Genomic DNA, 20,261 nt, shown 5'->3' with positions numbered 1-20,261 from the left:
GTCAGCTTTTGTGCTCCTGAGATGCTGCTTGGCCTGCTGTGTTCATCCAGCCTCACATTTTATTATCTTTTGCCTTACCTGTTGCTTTGGAAATTTCTTGTGCTTTCAGCCTAACAGCCTTATGGATGCCAATGGCAGATTAAGAATGATCAATGACACTTAGAAGTTGTGACCAATCTTCCATGCCACCTGACTGCTTACTGGGATTATTGTTTCATTTTAATGATATTGCATATTCTTCATAAGCAAAATGTAATATTCCATCCTGATGTGCTTTTTGGGGTTTGGGCTTGAGTTCTGAGCTCAATGCAGCTATCATCAAACATTGTGAGTTCATTGCGCCCTGTTAAGAACCCAGCGAATGTTCATACCGGCCAAGTCAGATCCCAGACTTGCTGAATAGGTCATATTTTGTTTCTTTGACTTTAACAAAGTGGTTTCTCACTAAAACATGAACACGATGTTGCAAATTTAACAATTAAACGGAAGTTCATGAAACAAAAAGAAATGAAGATATAATAAACCAAATTATTTGCATATAACACACTTTTAAAGCTTTCAAAATATGTAGTAAGTATACAATTCCATTGATTCCAAGAGTGCACTGTTGTACTCCACCAGAAAAAAATGCATTTCTCAATCCCATACAGGTTTTGACTTCCGTGGTTTCAATTCACAACTGTGTGAGCCTGAAACCTCTTCTTTGATTCATCATGAAATTGAGCCCAGACTATTGGGGCTTTTCGTAACCTCTCCAGAGCTTTAACCCATCTAATCTGGAAACTTTAAACTAAATTGCTTACCCTCAAGTATTTTAAAAATTCAAAACTCTCGTTTCCCTTTCTCCACAGTGTTCTTTACGCATCCTGGGCTTCTGCACAACTCTAAACTACAGACGTTTCCCTTAAGTTCCCCCCGCTCCAAAAATCCAGAACCTTCTATCTAAAATCTTAATGTACTACACTTACAAATTTGTCAGCTCATAAACTGTTCCAATGTAAATGAGGACTCATTACTCTCTAGGAAGTGTTTTAAGAAAAGTCATCATAGCTACTAAATTAGAATTCTGACAGTGTGGAAGCAGGCCATTCAGCCCACCAAATTCACACCAAAGAGCATCCCGCCCAGACCCAACCCCTACCCTATCCCTGTAACCCTACATTTCAATTGGCTAATCCACTTAGCCTGCACATCCTTGGATACAATAGGCAATTTAGCATGGCCAATCTAGTCTGCAGATCTTTGGAATGTGGAAGAAAACCGGAGCACCCCAGAGGAAATCCACACATATGTGGAAAATGTGCAAACTCCACACAGATAGTGGCCCAAGACTGGAATTGCACCTCGGTCCTTGTTGCTGTGAAGCAGCAATGCAGACCAATGCAGCCACCAAGACATCCCTTACTTACTTAAATACTTACAAGTTACTCACTAAAGCCCCTTCAGACAGACAGACAACCCCTAATTCACTAGTTCCAATGCAAAATTCCAAATTCAGAAATAATATTAAAAGTACATATAAATTACACACTTCGAGTCACAGATGTGATTGTACTAAACACTCCTGATTACTTTAGTTTGGCAGTTTGGTATATGAGATTAACAATAAGTAAAGCATGATCATCCTCTGAAATCTGAGTTTGACTTGCTAGATTATGCACTTCATTAATATGTTTGTGTTTGTGCACATTCTTAAGATTTTCTTTGCCGCCAGCTTTGTGGTGTTCACAGTGTTTCTTTTGGTCTCCAATGCTTTAGTTCCTGGGGAGAAAAGGAACAAAAACAAAGTTGCTAGAAAAGTTCAGCAGGTCTGGCAGCATCTGTGAAGAAAAACGAAACAGAGTTAACGTTTCAGGCCCAATGACCCTTGTTCGGAACTCAGTGTTGCTTTAGTTCTGTGGCATGGCTTGGCCTTTGGATCCAGATTTCATGCACATGCAGATTCAATGACCCTGGAGCCATAGGCTTTGCAGATGTAAAGAAAAGCCAAACAATTTTTGGATAGCCACGACAAATTCCATAAATGGCATTTCTTGTTGGTTTGGTTTACCTTCTTGTCCATAGTAATAGTGTTGGCAGCACCTAAAGCAATTAATTGATGGTCTGCCATAATGGCTTTGTGTTGTTTTCCATCTGCAAGTAATGTATTAATTGCGTGTCCCTTTTCTTTGCCCAGAAAGTCCTTGCTGAAGGTTTTAATTGGTAAAGAGGCATTTATTAATTCAATTGAATTCTTTGAGAATTCTCCTTTGAAGAAATTACATACACCCTTTTTTTCTGCATCATCTTGCGTCAAATGTCATTAGTAAAATCTTGGAGCTTCTGTCTGTACACCTGGAGCTGATCTTCAAGGTTTTTTTTGGGCATGTCTAATTGTCAATTCCTATATTTGTCAATTCCGCCAAATCCCTTCTTGCTGATAGCAAGAAATATTTTCATGTATCTCTTTTGAAAGTTAATTATCACTTGAATCGTAAAATAAAGCTGAATGCATTGATGGAATAGCTGTATTTTAATAATTCATTGAAGATCTGTGGCTTTTTTTATTGAAGTAGAGAGCAAAGTTTTTTCTTCAATTCATTTCATTCATTTTGTTTTTCCCTTTCTGCTTCCATTTCTCTTTGTTTTTCACTGTTATGGCACCTTTACTGAGTTTTAATCAGTTTTGGACTGTTCATTTTGCAAATAAAGGCCTCTAGTAGCAATTTTATTCATTAGATGACATTTATCCCACAGTGATTCCAGGCAGGCATCCCTCTGTTCTGGCACAAAATGGGGAATCAAACTGGCAGAATAAACCAAACTTTGCACACAGGTAAGCTGGCTTAGTTGAGAAAACTGTATTTTTACTATTATGGATGTTATATTTTTGACCAGGAGAATTCTGAGTACAAGTTGAAAGTAAATATCAGCTATTTAATTTTTACTTTTAAATTAGAAAGCTGGCTGAAGTTTTTTTTGAGTTAATCTTCAGTGAGGATTTTGTATGCCTGCCAGTGAAAACTTGGATTCTTTTATAAGCAGCCATTGTTCTGCATTGATAAGGCAGTAGTCTGGGCCAAACAGTGTCTTCAAAGAAGTGCCTCTAAACGAGCTCACTGTGGTGTGCATGCCTCATAGTAAAGGTCACATGACTATGGAGGACCAAGACAAATGTTTGTATCTGATTGCATTTCAATCTAATCATCTCCTTCCTATGTGAGAAAAATTAATTGAATTATCATGGATGTTTTGAGTTACCTTGGTTACCCAGTATACAAACAACAGTTCTCAAGCATTAACAGTTCACTGTTCTCATCAGTCTCCACACATGCATTGCAACATAGCCTTTAATTAGATATTAGATCATTTATGACTTGCACAATTCACAGGATTCTACGATCTGAATTAACCAGGCCGTATATTCATCAAAGGACTCTTTTTCATGTTGGGCCCCAATACTGAAGACTCATCATTCATAAATCCATAGATGTTAAAGTCATGCCTTCAAGGCTTTGCAAATTTCTGCAATCTGTTTTTCATAGATTTTTTTTAAGAGAGGTTCAGATTTGAATACAGTTCAAAACAGTCTTTTCCTAATAAAAATAAGCATGTAATAATAGATAGTTATATTAATTTGTTAAACAGATGAATTATTATTATGTAATTTTGCCATTGTAAGTGGAAAAACTGCCAATTTTGCTTGATATTATTTTTCATTTCATCTGGAGCTGGGGGAGGAAGCACTACAGCTATTTCCTGTTACAGTACACCAGCTGTTGTCTGTTCTTTTGTTCTTTCTCAGTTTCTTTTAGTTGCTTGTAGGAGTGTTCACAGCTGTCAACATTCTCAAGTCTCTCTATCAGCAGTAATGCTATTTTACAGGTTTTTAACACTCAAACTCAGCTTCACTTCTGACACCATGTTCTCTGCTCATAAGACATCAGTCTGGTTTGAACAGGATATTGATTGACGTGCTTGTAGATGGTTGTCAGCAATGTATGGGCCCACGGTAACCAGTGGTAACATGACTATAGCCTGCTTAGGAGAACATCTGTATGTGTTTGCAATTTAATCAGAACAGCCATTGCTGCTTACCACTCTGATGTGGCCTTTAGTCTTCAGTTAATACCCAGTGAGGTAATACTGATATTAACTCTCATAACATAAGATCTAGACATGAGTAATGTAGTGTTGAAAGATTCGAGAGAAATTTATAGCTCCTGATATACATGTTATAGTAACAAGCGCTTTAGCCTCTGGACTAAAACAAATCTATTCCTTTACAAAAAGTAGATCCTGTCAATGTGTTATGCTTCAAATAGTCCCAGTTAATGTGGAGACAGAAATCATTACCCCCTCAGGTCATAGTGATCATGTCAGGAACATGTCTTGAGGATGAAGATAAACCACTCTCTCAAAGTGTCCTACCACCTTCAACAAATTGTGTGCATGACTGCTCTGATGCCATGATTTCTGAACTGCCTTTAGAATCATATTCTTTACTTTGTCTGTCTTCCTCATTTTTCTTGTCAAAATACATCATTTCAACTTCTCTATATTAAATTTCATCTGCCACATTTTACCCATTGCATCAGCCTATGTGCTCCTGATGTCTATCACTCTCCTAACCTCAGCTCACAAAAAGTTTTGTGTCAAACTCATGTTTCGAAATTATGAGTTACAAACCAGAGTCAAGCTTATCAAATATTATTTGCCATGTGCCTGCCTATTTCATCAGCCTGATTATGTTTTCCTGCACTAATTATATTCTTCATTAGTTATTTGCCAAATGATACCATCTTTATCGTAATGAACAAATATGTGACAACAGAAGTGGTGCCAGTCTGGATCATGAATGAATGCTACTTCATACCACACTTCAGTCTGAAAAAATGTCTATCATCATTGTTTGAGATAAAAAGGTGGAGAGCTGGATGAAACACGCAGGCCAAGCAGCATCAGAGGAGCAGAAAGGCTAACATTTCGGGTCTAGGCCCAAAACGTCAGTCTTCCTGCTCCTCTGATGCTACTTGGCCTGCTGCGTTTGTCCGGCTCTATGCCTTGTTATCTCAGATTCTCCAGCATCTGCAGTTTCTGCTATCTGTATCACCATTGTTTTCTGCTTTTTGTCATTAAAATTAAAAACCTGTGAATAAAGAGCAGACCTTTGATTCCATGATTTTAATTGTGCTAACCAATTTATCATGCCCTATCAAATATTTGCTGAAAGTACACATATAAACATCAACTGACCTATTCTCATCATTCTTCTGTACAACTTCAACAAAGAATTTACATGAGCTAAATATGATTTGATTTTAACAAATACAAGCAGGTTTTCCATTGTAAACCTATATTTCTCGAAGTGCCAACTCATTTTCTTCTATATTAGATTAGATTAGATTCCCTACAGTGTGGAAACAGGCTCTTCGGCACAACAAGTCCACACCGCTCCTTGAAGCATCCCACCCAGACCCATACCCCAAAACCCACACACCTGTGAACCCCACAGGCAATTTAGCATGGCGAATCCACCTAGCCTGCACATCTTTGGACTGTGGGAGGAAACCGGAGCACCCAGAGAAAACCCACGCAGACACAGGGAGAATGTGCAAACTCCATACAGACAGTCACCCGAGGCTGGAATTGAACCCGGGTCCCTGGTGCTGTGAGGCTGCAGTGCTAACCACTGAGCAACCGTGCCACCCTTTCCAAAAGGCGACCTTGCGACTTGCAGCCACCGTGAACCTTTTAGTTCCATTCCGTGAAATTCCTTTCCAAACCCCTCCTTTACTGAGATTTTAGCTGCTTCATCTTTTTTCATAGGTAAAGACAATTGTAAAGTACTCAATTTGTACCCCAGAGATGCTCTCTGCCTTTTTCAGGTCCGTAATTGTCCCAAATGGCTGTGACTAGTATTCTTGCCAACTGTATAACTAAGGAAGAAGAGAGGATTTTGAAGTAAAACGTGAGATAAACTTTGTAAGGCCGTGGTAAATCGAAGTGTTGAGACACAGCAAAAGAGAAAGGTGTTAATATGGAAAATGATACGGTGGTGAGTAAAAATCCAAGAACATATCAACAGATAAGATCAGAATTTACAATAAAAACATATAAACATAGAACATAGAACACTACAGCACAGTACAGGCCCTTCGGCCCTCGATGTTGTGCCGACCTGTCATACCGATCTCAAGCCCATCTAACCTACACTATTCCATGTACGTCCATATGCTTATCAAATGACGACTTAAATGTACCTAAAGTTGGCGAATCTACTACCGTTGCAGGCAAAGCGTTCCATTCCCTTACTACTCTCTGAGTAAAGAAACTACCTCTGACATCTGTCCTATATCTTTCACTCCTCAATTTAAAGCTATGCCCCCTCATGCTCGCCATCACCATCCTAGGAAAAAGGCTCTCCCTATCCACCCTATCTAACCCACTGATCATTTTATATGTCTCAATTAAGTCACCTCTCAACCTTCTTCTCTCTAATGAAAACAGCCTCAAGTCCCTCAGCCTTTCCTCGTAAGACCTTCCCTCCATACCAGGCAACATCCGAGTAAATCTCCTCTGCACCCTTTCCAAAGCACCCACATCCTTCTTATAATGCGGTGACCAGAACTGTACACAATACTCCAAGTGCAGCCGCACCAGAGTTTTGTACAGCTTCACCATAACCTCTTGGTTCCGGAACTCGATCCCTCTATTAATAAAAGTTAAAACACTGTATGCTTTCTTAACAGCCCTGTCAACCTGGGTGGCAACTTTCAAGGATCTGTGTACATGGACACCGAGATCTCTCTGCTCATCTACACTACTAAGAATCTTACCATTAGCGCTGTACTTTGCCTTCCGGTTACTCCTACCAAAGTGCATCACCTCACACTTGTCTGTATTCAACTCCATTTGCCACCTCTCAGCCCAGCTCTGCAGCTTATCTATGTCTCTCTGCAACCTACAGCATTCTTCGTCACTATCCACAACTCCACCGACCTTAGTGTCGTCTGCAAATTTACTAACCCATCCTTCTACTCCCTCATCCAGGTCATTTATAATCAGTTTGATTCCATTTTGATTATGGTTTCTAATGCTGAGCTCCAAAAGAATGTTCAGGTTTTGAGGAGGGTTCAGAAGCGATTTACTAGAACAGCTCCAGGGATAAAGGATTACGGAAAATTTGAAATTGTTCTCCGAAGAGCCAAGAAGCCTGAAGGGAGATATATAAAATTAGAAAGTTTGCAACAGTTGAAGAATGATGATCAGATAGCCCAGATTCAACTTCATTCCAAGTGAGTAGCAGAGGAGCCAGAGGTGACAATTTGTGCACGAGGAGTCATTGAGATTTGAAATGGACTCCCTCCCTGATATTGTGGTAGCCTCAGTTAAAGTTAGCATTCAAAAATAAACTGGATAAATATCTGGAGTGAAAGAAAACAGTAAAGAATGGACCTAAAGGCTTTGCATCTGAATGCATGTAGCATTCGAAATAAAACACATGAACTCAACTTAAAATAGAGAAATACAATCTGGTACCCATCTCAGTCACTTGCTTGCCAGATGATATCATTGGATCCTGAATCTTGAATGGTAGAGGACATTTAGGAAGGATAGGAAAGTAGAAAAAGATAGAAGGTTCCTATATCAGTCAATAAGCTCTCCAATTCATTTGTTTTATATTTGTTTTCCTTAACTACTCTAAGCCTAAATTTATTTTCCTGTATTTTCTACTCCTGACACCAACAAAGTGTGCGCTGAGAGGCTGAAGCGCATGGGGCCACAATTTTAACATTGCCAAGCCATTCCAGCTAACCACCCCCAATCCCCTCACTCAAAATCCCAATAGAGGGGTGGAGAGGATGGGCCGAAGTGCTAATGATTAAGACGATATTCGACAGCTGCATTAGAAAGTAGGTTGTAAAGGATGGGAACATAGTCTGGGACAGTTAATGTTGATACTTGACAAGCTGCATGTCCTTGAATGAATCCTGCAAACATTTCTTTGTGAGCTGAAGACGACACCTGCAGTTTGTTTCTCCGTAGATGTGCTTTCTGTGCTAGCCAGCTATTTTGTCTTCTGTATCTGCTATTCTCTGTGCTGCCTGTTTGTTACACTGTATAGGAGAGTTTTGCTCTGAGAGTTGGGCTTCATCTTGGACCAGAATTGTGACCGGATCCAGGAACGAACCTGAGCCTCCAGTCCAGCCATCGACCGTCGGGTCCCTGATAGGCAGAAGGGCATGCGACTTGTTGCTTTTTTGCTTTTCTTTTTTTATTTATTATCACCACTATAACCACTGTTTCTATTTAACAAACATTCATATTTAAGCAAATTGCTGTTGTTAAGTCTTCTCTTAATTATATTTAACTGAATCCAAAAAACCACTTGGATATACCCTGTGATCTAAGACAAGGGCATATGTGGGAACAGGGATGAGACATGAGGTGAGTATGAGGGCTCAGGGACGAACAATGTAGGACCCAGTAAAGAGAGGTGGGTCTCCTAACCAACTCCCTGTATCTTCCATAACTGTAAACTATAATGGCCTGGGGACTGAGGTTTGAATCCCACCACAGCAGATGGTGGAATTTGAATTCAATTTTAAAAAATCTGGAATTAAGAATCTACTGATGATGATGAGATTATTGTTAATTGTCAGAAAAAAACCCATCGAGTTCATTAATGTTCTACAGGGAAGGAAATCTGCCACCCTCACCTGGTCTGGCCTATGTGTGACTCCAGACCCACAGCAATGTGGTTGACTTTCAACTGGCTTCTGAAATGGTTGAGCAAGCCACTCAGTTGTACCAATCATTACAACGTGCCAAAAAATGAAACCGATGGAACACTTGGCATTAAACTAGGCACCAAAAATGATTACAGCAGAAACAGTCCTGTTGGCCCTTCAAAGTCTTCCTCACTAACATATGGGGGCTAGTGCCAAAATTGGGAGAGCTGTGTCACAGACTAGTCAAGCAACAGCCTGACACAGCCACTTCCACGGAATCAGACATTGTCCCAGACACTATCATCACCATCCCCAGAATGTGACCTGTCTCATCAGCAAGCCAGACCCAGCAGAGGGGGCGGCACAGTGATATACAGTTGGGAGGGTGTTTCTCTAGGCGTCATCAACATTGACTCCGAACCCCACGAATTCTCATGACTTCAGGTTAAACACAGGCAAGGAAACCTCCTACTGGTTACCACACACTGTCCTCCTTCAGCTGATGAATCAGGCTTCCTCCATGCTGGACAACACTTAGAGGGGGCACCGAGAATGACAAGGGCACAAAATGTACTCTGGGTGGGGGATTTCAATGTCCACCATCAAGAGTGGCTCAGCAGAAGTACTCCTGGCTGAGCTGGTTGGGTCCTAGAGGACATTGCTGTTAGACTGGGTCTGCGACAGGTGGTGAGGGAACTAACAAGAGGGAAAAACATACTTGACTTCATCCTTACTAATCTGCCAAGTGCATTTGTCCATGACAGCATCGTTAAGAGTGACCATTGCATAGTCCTAGTAGAGACAAAGGCCCAACTTCACATTGAGAATAATCCATTGTGATGTGTAATACTATCACTGTGCTAAATGGGACAGAATTCGCACAGATCTAGCGACTCAAGACTGGATATCCATGAGATGCTGTGGGCCATCAACAGCAGCAGAATTGTACTCCAGCACAATGCATAACCTCATGGCTTGGCCTACCCGCACTCAACCATTGGTATTAAGCCAGGAAATCAACCCTGGTTCAATGGAGAGTGCAGGACGGCATGTTCGGAGCAGCACCAGGCATACCTGAAGGTGTGGTATCAACCTGGTGAAGTCACCAAACAGGGCAACTGGCACGCCAAACAGCTTAAGCAGCAAGACTTGCACTCCAAAACTCACCACTCCTCTGGCCAAGCTGTTCCAGTGCAGCTACAACTCTGGCATCTACCCAACAATGTAGAAAATTGTTCAAGGATGTCCTATACATGAAAAGCAGGACAAATCCAACTCAGCCAATTATTGCCCCATCAGTCTGCTGTCAATCATCAGTAAACTGATCGATGGTGTCATCAACAGTGTTATCTAGCAGCACCTACTCGGCAATAACGTGCTCAGTGACACTCAGTTTGGATTGTGCCAGGGACACTCAGCTCCTTGGTTCAAACATGGACAAAAGAACTGATTCCAGAGGTGAGGTGAGAGTGACAGCCCTGAATATCAAGGCTGCATTTGACCAAATGAGGCATCAAGGAGCTCTAGCAAAACTGAAATCAATGGGTATTAGGGGGCAAGCTCTCCAGTGGTTGGAGTTGTACCTGATACATAGGAAGATGGTCCTTGTTGTTGGACGTCAGTTATCTCAGCTCCGTGACAGCTCTACAGGAGTTCTTCAGGGTAGTGCCTTCGGCCGAACCATCTTCAGCTGCTTCATCAATGATTTTCCCTCCATAAGGTCAGAAATGGGGATGTTCGCCGATGATTGCACCATGCTCAGCACCATTTGTGACTCCTCAGATACTGAAGCAATCTGTGCCCAAATGTAACAAGATCTGGACATTATCCAGGCTTGGGCTGACAAGTGGCAAGTAACATTCACGCCACAGAAATGCCAGACTATGACCATCACCAATAAGAGACAATCTAACTATCACTCTTTGACATTCCACGATGTTACCATCACTGATGTTCATCCACTATAAACATTCTGGGGATTATCATTGACCAGGAACTCAACTGGACCCACTACATCAACGCACTGGCTACAAGATCAGGCCAGAAGCTCAGAATACTGTGACAAGTAACTCACTTCCTGACTCCTCAAAGCCTGTTCATCATCCATAAGGCACAAGTCAGGAGTGTGATGGAATACTCCCTACTTGCCTGGATAAGTGCAGTCTCAACCACACTTAAGAAGCTTGACACCATTAAGGACAAAGCAGCCTGCCCGATTGGGGCTGCATTCACTCCCTCCACCACCAATGCTCAGTAGCAGCAGTGTGTACTATCTACAAGATGCACCGCAGAAATTCACCAAAGATCCTCACATGGTATGTTGCAAATCCACAACCACTTCCATTTAGAAGGACCAGGGCAGCAATTAAGTAGGAACAGACCCACCTTCAAGTTCTTCTCCAAGCTACTCAACATCCTGACTCAGAAATATGTCACCACTCCTTTACTCTCACTGAGTCCAAATCCTGGAATTCCCTCCCTAAACGTATTGTGGGTCACAGCAGGTGGACTGCAGTGGTTCAAGAAGGCAGCTCACCACCACCTTCTCAAGAGCAATTAGGGATGGGCAAGAAATGCTGGCCAGAGAGCAATGCCCACATCCCACAAAATGAATTCTTAAAAAAATGATCTCCTGTATTTCATGGCCACACTGCTGCGTCTTTAATGTGGGCAGTTCTTTTTGGAATAGCAGCAAAAGTCAAAACAATCTTGGTCTCTCACCTGTTCTTGTCCAATCTCGTTAAGGTGATTGTGACTTGCAAGGTGTTACTGATGGCCAGATGTATGACTCAATAAGCACCTTTCAGATCTAACTACCCATCAGCATTGCATTTTTGCAACTATTTACAAGTTACAGAAATATGACCTATTTTACTCCAGAGACTGCTAGGAGAGCGCTAGCCTCAGATCTATCACACACAAGCTCTTTATAATGATAATGACAAAGTCCCTGTGGCATAATTGCAGTCAATACCGTCAAAAAAGTGCACCAATGCCTCTACTTCCTCAGAAGGCTAAGGAAATTTGATATGTCTATAATGACTCTGGCCAATTTGTATACATGTACCATAAAAAGCATCCTATCACATTACATCACAGCTTGCTAAGGCAACCGCTCTGCTCAAGACTGCAAGAAATTATGGAGTTTTGAACACAGTCCAGTCCACCATGAAATCCAGCCTTCCTTCCATTGATTCCATCTACACTATGCACTGCCTCAGGTAAGCAGCCAACATAATCACAGTCCCCTTCCACCCCGGTTATACACTCTTCCAAGATTTAAGAACAGCTTCTTCCTTGCTGTAATCAAACAAAAGAAAACAGACCTCTCATATATGAGAAATAATGGGAACTGCAGATGCTGGAGAATCCAAGATAACAAAGTGTGAAGCTGGATGAACACGGCAGGCCCAGCAGCATCTCAGGAGCACGGGGTCTAGGCCCGAAATGTCAGCTTATGTGCTCCTGAGACGCTGCTTGGCCTGCTGTGTTCATCCAGCTTCACACTTTGTTATCTCATATATGAGAGTTGTCCTTTCTCTGCACATTCTCTGTGGCTATAATATAATAATCTGCATTCTGTTCTATTACCCTGATGTACTTATGTAAGTATGATTTGTCTGGTTGACACATTATACAATATTATTCACTGCATCTCCATACATGTGATAATAGTAAATCAAATCCCAAAGCAGGTCCCCAGTACTCTCATTAATTTTATGGGTGTTCGCTAAAAGAGACAATGCAAAGCTCTGAGATAACAAAGTGTGGAACTGGGTGAACACAGCAGGCCAAGCAGCATCTTAGGAGCACAAAAACTGATGTTTCGGGCCTAGACCCTTCATCAGAAAAGGGGGATGGGGAGAGGGTTCTGAAATAGATAGAGAGAGAGAGGAGGAGGTGGACCAAAGAAGGATAGAGGAGAAGATAGGTGGAGAGGAGAGTATAGGAGGGGAGGTGGGGAGGGGATAGGTCAGTCCAGGGAAGGCAGACAGGTCAAGGTGGCGGGATGAGGTTAGTAGGTAGGAGATGGGGGTGCGACTTGAGGTGGGAGGAGGGGATAGGTGAGAGAAAGAACAGGTTAGGGAGGCGGGGACGAGCTGGGCTGGTTTTGGGATGCAGTGGAGGGAGGGGAGATTTTGAAGCTGGTGAAATCTACATTGATACCATTGGGCTGCAGGTTTCCCAAGCGAAATATGAGTCGCTGTTCCTGCAACCTACGGGTGGCATCATTATGGCACTGCATGAGGCCCAGGATGGACAAGTCATCTAATGAATGGGAAGGGGAGTTGAAATGGTTCGCGACTGGGAGGTGCAGTTGTTTACTGAGAACTGAGCATAGGTGTTCTGCAAAGCGATCCCCAAGTCTCCGCTTGGTTTCCCCAAAGTAGAGGAAGCCACACTGTATACGGCGGATGCATTATACCACACTGGCGGATGTGCAGGTGAACATCTGCTTGATGTGGAAAGTCATCTTGGTGCCTGGGATGTGGGTGAGGGAGGTGGTGTGTGGGCTGGTGGAGCACTTCCTGCTATTGCAGGGGAAAGTGCTGGGTGTGGTGGGGTTGGAGGGGAGTGTGGAGTGGACAAGGGAGTCACAGAGAGAGTGGTCTCTTTTCCAACCCCACCCTTGTCGGAAGGCAGACAAGGGTGGGTTTGGAAAAATGTCTTTGGCATTCTCTTTTGGCGGTTATACAGGGGCGGGGTGTGAGGGATGAGGTGAGGGAAATACGGCAGACACGGCCGAAGTTGTTCTCGACCACCGCTGGGGGGATGTTGCAGTCCTTGAAGAATGAGGACATCTGAGATGTACGGGAGTGGAATGCCTCATCCTGGGAGCAAATGCGGTGGAGGCGAAGGAATTGGGAATAGAGGATGGAATTTTTGCAGTAAGGTGGGTGGGAGGAGGTGTATTCCAGGTAGCTGTGGGAGTCGGTGGGCTTGAAATGGACATCGGTTTCTAGGTGGTTGCCTGAGATGGAGACAGAGAGGCCCAGGAAGGTGACGGATGTGTTGGAGATGGTCCAGGTGAACCTAAGGTTAGGGTGGAAAGTGTTGGTGAAGTGGATGAACTGTTCGAGCTCCTCTTCGGAGTATGAGGCGGTGCCAATACAGTCAGATGAACTGTTCGAGCTCCTCTTGGAATACGAAGCTCTTCATCGTTTGCAGACAGCAGGGGACACCCCCAGCACCTCCAATAAATACCATTCGTACACTCTAAACCTATATTAAGCTGCTGAGCTCGTATGATTCCTATTATTAATGAGTTGCTGTTTATTCCAAAAGTGGAAAATATTATCTCACAGCAAATGTCATGGAAATGTGAAATTCTTCTCCCAAAATGTTATGGATCCTGAGAATAGTGGAACTTGCAATTGGGAAATTGCTTTTTATTTGTTCAGGGTACCAAGGAATATAGACTTAATGTGCACAAAGAGGTAAAGATCACCCATGATCTAACTGAATGGCCAGAGGAGCTAAATAGCTTTCCATTTTCCTAAATCCCTACGTATTCTGTTACCTTCATTTTCCTGTTTCCTTCCTCTCTTACTCTCTCAGTTTGCTAAAAAGTAGTTCCTCAAGTCGAAAGCACTTCACAGACATGTTACAAGTGACAAACTAATTTGCTCTTGGCAGTCTATCACACCCATCTAATTCCTCCTGACACCATTCAGCTGCTGACTGCACTAACTGTCAAAGCCAATTAACCAGTGACTAAGCATTACAAACAGTTTATGGGTGTGAAAATCAGCCTTCAATTCAAAAGCAAGTGAAAGAGAAAGACACACTTAACTCTTTGGATTCCAGCACCGACTCCTAAAATCAGTAACATCTAAGGAGGCCAATTGTCCCGTCTGTGCTCAACCACCCAGAATTGAACTGAAGCCTCACGACTGCTGCATTATAACTGACTCCAGTACAACGTTGCTTCATTAACTGCAAAGGCCTTTGGGGCTCTTGAGATAGACGCTCTGAAAAGGCAAGTCTTTCTTTTTCTTTCTGTCTGTCTTTCTGTCTTTACGTAGGTGCTGCTTGTGACATCTTGGGCATGAATTTGAATGTTAAAGTGAAAAGGATAATCCAAAGATAAACAAATGAAGCATAAAGGTCAGATTTGGTAAATTTTTTTACATAAATAAAAGCCTTATCTCAATATCCCATAATAGGAGACATCCAGTGCTTTGGTGGCATAAATTTAATTGCTCTCCACAATTCTTTAAATAGTCTTTCAAAAAAGCAAAGGACGTTTTAAATTCTTTAAAGAGTGATTGATTGCGATGGCATTGCTCCAGTTCACGTTGTTGAAATTATGCGTTGGATGACGTGTTACTGGCTCTACCAACATTTATTGCCCATCCCTAGTTGCCCATGTGCTGTCACCAGCCCACAGGAAGCAATTCCAGGATTTTGACCCAGCAACACCAATATATTTCCAAGTCAGGATGGCCACTGTCTTAGAGGGGGAACATGCAGGTAGTGACGTTGCCATGTATCTTGTCCTTCTAGATGGTAGTGATGATGGATTTAGAAAACGCTCTCTAAGGAGCTATGATGAATTTTTGCAGTTCATTGTGTAGGTGATACACACTGCCAGTACTGAGTGTAGGTGATAGGGGAGTGAATGCTTGAAAGTCATGCCAATTAAGTGGCCTCCTTTGTCCTAGTTGGCACCTTTGACTGTTTTTGGAGCTGCGCTCGTCCAGGCAAGTGGAGAATATTCCATCACATGCTTGATTTGTACCTTGCAGATATTCTTGCAGAGGTATTTTGGGGAGTCATGAGGTGAGATACTCGTTGTGAGATTCTTATTCTCTTCATGAAATAATGGTCTATGACACAGCTCAGAGGAACATGGTAAAAACAGTAACTTGGAACATAGGGGCTTGAGTTGGCCACTCAGCCCACCAAGGTTAATGGACTTGACATTTCTGTTTACATTGTAGAGGCTTGACATTGCATCAATGCCCAAGTATTGTTGGACACCTTTGGGCATCCAAATAACTATTTGACGTATTAGGAATTATGTCACAAGAAAAGCAAACATGGCGACGTTATATCCCACGTAGGTTGGAAATATTCACTCGAGTGTGTGAGAAATGTGTTAGAAGCCATAGTTTTAGGTACCTTACAAAATTTAAGTGATAGTTACATTCTTAAGGAAAAGGTACCTATTAACTACCTTTTCATGACTAAACAAAGCATGCATAACTGCAAAAGCAAAGTCAGGAACAGCTGACTGACTGTTTGCTCATTGATGAGGAGGCTGGCTGTGACTGATTATTGAGTTTGGTACATTTCTTGCAGTTGTGCGATTCTCCTGCAGACAGAGATGAAATGAAAGATCTACAATCCTTGCACCATGATGAAGAAAGGTTATCTTGCTTCGGCTCAATGTTACAATAAATACAATAAGAATAACATATTATGCAGAAAAAAAGACAATGTGCATGGATTACTACAAAGTTAGAAAGAAATGTTCTCATCTACAAACACTGCGTTACATTTTGTACAGGAGATGGGTTCCCTCGTCTGTGGCATAAAAGTTTGCATTGAGCCCAACTCTGGCTGGTCAACTTGGCCTTTAACCATTTTAAGGCTGTCTGGCCATTAATTTGCTTACATAATGCCTTCCTGTCCATTAGGGAGGCCCTAACTCCAGTGATAGCCTGTCAATTGATTGGTCAGCAGCTGCATTCTCTCCAGAATGCCACTTGGACCTGAAGAGATGATGCCACGGCTTCAGGCTTGCAGGTTGTTGGTAGTGCATGCACAGGGTGGGAATGTGCAGTGAGTAAAGTGGTTAGCTGATGGGCGTGGTGATGACATTATCTCAAGCTAATCCATGCTGTCTGCATCTCACCCCTGGGGATGAGTTTGGATTTTAAGGAATAAACCGGAATGAATTTAATATTTGACAGTCATACACCAAAACCTACTGTAGTATACCAGCAGGCTATCAGTTTGCCAGTATATTATTGTGCATGTTACATTATGTTTCAAATTTTATTTCGGTGCCAAGGAGGTCACACATCTTTGAAGCCACAGAAAATAACCAGTCAGGTTAGTGATTAAGCAGCCGATCTTAATTTTCCAACCATTGATTGATATGATAAAATATTTGAAACATAATAGGAAAAAGAGGTGGAATACCGACTTTAATAGTAATGTCACAAAAGTAATACAATAAGAAACTTCAGGAATGTGGAAGATTCAAGAACAACTTCTTCCCTGCTGATATCAGACTTATGAATGGACCTATTATTCTTAAATTCTTTCTCTGCACCTTCTCTGTAGCTGTAAGACTATATTCTGCATTTTGTTATACAAGCCTGACATACTTCTCTAAGTATCAATTGTCTGATAGCATGAAAAACAATATTTTTCATTTTATCTCAGCACACGTGACAATGATAAATCAAATCAAATCAATTGATTGAATAATTTACAATGAGACCTCAGGCTGTTAAGTATACACTCTTCCAGGAGTGTAATTCCAAATGTAAAACCACTGTTCAAACTATAGACTTAAAACTCAGAAGGGAGTTCAGAATCGCTGTGGATAAAACAAGTATTTGACACAAAGATTGAAGTGTGGCAAAAGGTGTACGATTTATAAGTACTTTTTTTATGGTTTGGATATTCAAGCAAATAGTCCATGGATTTTAGTCATTTTATTTTCTGAATAATAACTGACTAAGCCATTCTTTCTGGAAGCATAATTTTAAACCTGTATTATCTGAGAGCAATAACTAAGTCTACAGGAGTGTCAATTGAAACTTGTTTATATTGGATAGACTTACACAGGAGACAGCAAATACTGAAAAGTTGCTTTTTGGGTATAGGCTAATCAAGGATTGGTTTTACTTTAGGAAATCCAAGAGATTGAAAACTTCTAGGTAGTTCAAGGGACATCTGACAAAAGTCAAATGAGGGTTCAAGGAAGGCAAAAGTCAGACCTCAGTATAGTCTGCCCCAAGGAAATTTTTCAGATCAGTTTAGGGAATAAGTTCCCTCAGTGAATGAATGTAGTTTGTGAAATATCCAAGCTAGTAGTGTTTGATTAGAAATACGCATTGGTTATTCAAAGCTCTAAATGTTTAATATCTCAGTTGTATCACAGTATAAGGAAAAGGTGTTATATCTCCTGGGTCAGGAACTGAGGAATCAAGTAGTTAAACCAAGCCGACTGATTTGATAAAGGGAAATTTCTCAGGTTTGTTTTGTGTATGACCGTATACTGCTGGTTGCTTTGCCTTGTGTTTTGAAATCTTTCAGATTATCTTATATTTGGATAGAGCATAGAACAGTACAGCACGGCACGGGCCCTTTGGCCCAAGATGTTGTGTCAAACTTTTACCCTAAACCTAAGATCTATCTAACCTCTACCCCTACCTTTATAATATCATCCATGTGCCTATCTAATAACTGCTTAAATGCCCCTAATGAGGCCAACTCCACTACCCTCTCCACCAATGCATTCCTCACCCCTACCACTGAGTAAAGAATCTACCTCTGACGTCTCCCCTATAACTACCTCCACTCGCTTTAAGACTATTCCCCCTCGTAATAGTTACTTCCACCCTAGGAAAAAGTCTCTGGCTGTCCACTCTATCTATACCTCTGATCATTTTGTACACCTAAAGCGCCCAGATAGCTTGGGTTGGTTTATAGTACTTTTTTTTGTGTAACAAACATCTGTTTTATTGTTCAAATCAAATCTACATCCTTTTATGTTTCAGTGAAAGACCCCAGAGCTAAATTAATAAAACAAAACATGATCTATAAAGCCAGATTTCAACCTGGGTTCTGACACCTCCAGTAGCAATGTTAGCTGCAATCAAAACAGAAGGAAGTGTCGAAATAAATGATAACAGTAAAATGCTGTTGAATTCAAACTATGAAATAAAAATAGAAAGTGCGAGAGGAACTCAACAGCTCTGGCTGCATCTGCAGAGAGAGAAACAGAGGAAAGAATTTTTTCAACACTTGAACGACGTGATTTGTGACAACAGAAATCAGTTGAGATGCCCAGTCAGGGATTATCATTCAGTGTAACACCTCATTAATATGCACTCTCCCACTAAAGAAACTAAATGGCAGTAATGCTTGACATGAAAGTGTGAGCAGGTACTTGGTAACACCATCTCACTACTTGCTCCCCCAGACTTCCATCCTGGGCACTGACCACCAACACCTTAGGGCAGGGCCCATCAGCAACAATTGCATGCACCTCATATCCACAGACACTGGTGTTTCGCACATGCCAGCCTCTCTGAATCATCGTGGCACATTTCTGATCCACTTAAAATACACTTCTGGATTGCCAAGTTATGCTTTGGTGTACCTTTGATGGATTGGAACTGGGTGCATCTCAGAGCTGTTTGTTTGCTGTCTGAGTGCTCACTCACTTTGAACCTCCCCGGATGCTCACAGAATTCCAAACATTGCTTTCAGCACTTTGCCCCCTCAGCTGGACTCTAACGTCTCACAGTGCATCTTAGAGTTTAGCACAGACATTAAGCCAAGCCATTTGTCATGCTCATCATTTGTCAAAGAGAGGGAAGTGTCGTGGTCCAGGACATGCTACACCAAATTCAAATCCAAGGCAGCAACTGTACTTGCATCAACCAAATGATCGTGCCCCAAAATCAAAGGTGAGTAGTCCTCAGCCAAGTAAAAGAGGACTACCGTCAGCCAGGGGTCCTGGTACAGTCAGGAAAGGACAGCATCTGTGATCCATCCAGGAACTTGGATCCAATAAGATGTTCACCTCTGGTGGTCAGGGTCATTGGTCAGGAATGTCTACCCAAGTCAGGCAGGGAAGGTGGGCTGTAGGCAGTCGCAGTCAACCCCTGGAGCCAGCAGCAAAAACATTACGTCCGCCTTGTGAATGCTGATTGCCAATATTGCTAAGGGCCTATTCAGTTCATTCAGATCAACATAGAGGCTCATTGAAAGTGAGGCTGATGGATCAAACCTCAGTAGGATCTATCATTGTGGTTCAGAGATAGCAAGACCTGCAGAGGCTGGAGTCCGAGACAATACAGTGTAGAGCTGGAGGAACACAGCAGGCCAGGCAGCATCAGAGGAGCAGGAAAGCCTACGTATCGGGTTGGGACCCTTCTTTAGAAATGGGGAGGGGGAAGGGAGCTGGGAAATAGAGAGAGAAGGGGTGGGGCCAGGGAAGGTAAGTGGGATGGTGATAGGTGAGTGCAGGTGGGGAGTGGTGGGGATTAGTCAGTGAAGTGGGAAAGAAGATTGACAGGTTGTGTTAGGTCAAGGAGAAGGGGATGAAATGGAGGGTTGGACAAAAGATGAGGCTGGGGGTGGGGAGATTCTAAAAGTGGTGAATTCTATAGTTAGGTCATCAGGTTGACACGAGGAGTTTGAACAGTTCACCAACTTTTTTAATACCTTTCACCCCGACGTCAAATTCAATCTCTCTCTCCTTCCTGGACTTCTCCGTCTCCATCTCTGGTAACCGGCTTGAAACTGACCTGACGTTCAAGCACACCAACTCCCACAGTTACCTGGGCTATGCCTCCT

This window comes from Stegostoma tigrinum, chromosome 5 (genome assembly GCF_030684315.1).
Source record: "Stegostoma tigrinum isolate sSteTig4 chromosome 5, sSteTig4.hap1, whole genome shotgun sequence".
NCBI classification, from domain to species: Eukaryota; Metazoa; Chordata; class Chondrichthyes; order Orectolobiformes; family Stegostomatidae; genus Stegostoma; species Stegostoma tigrinum.
This window is presented reverse-complemented; position numbering follows the sequence as displayed.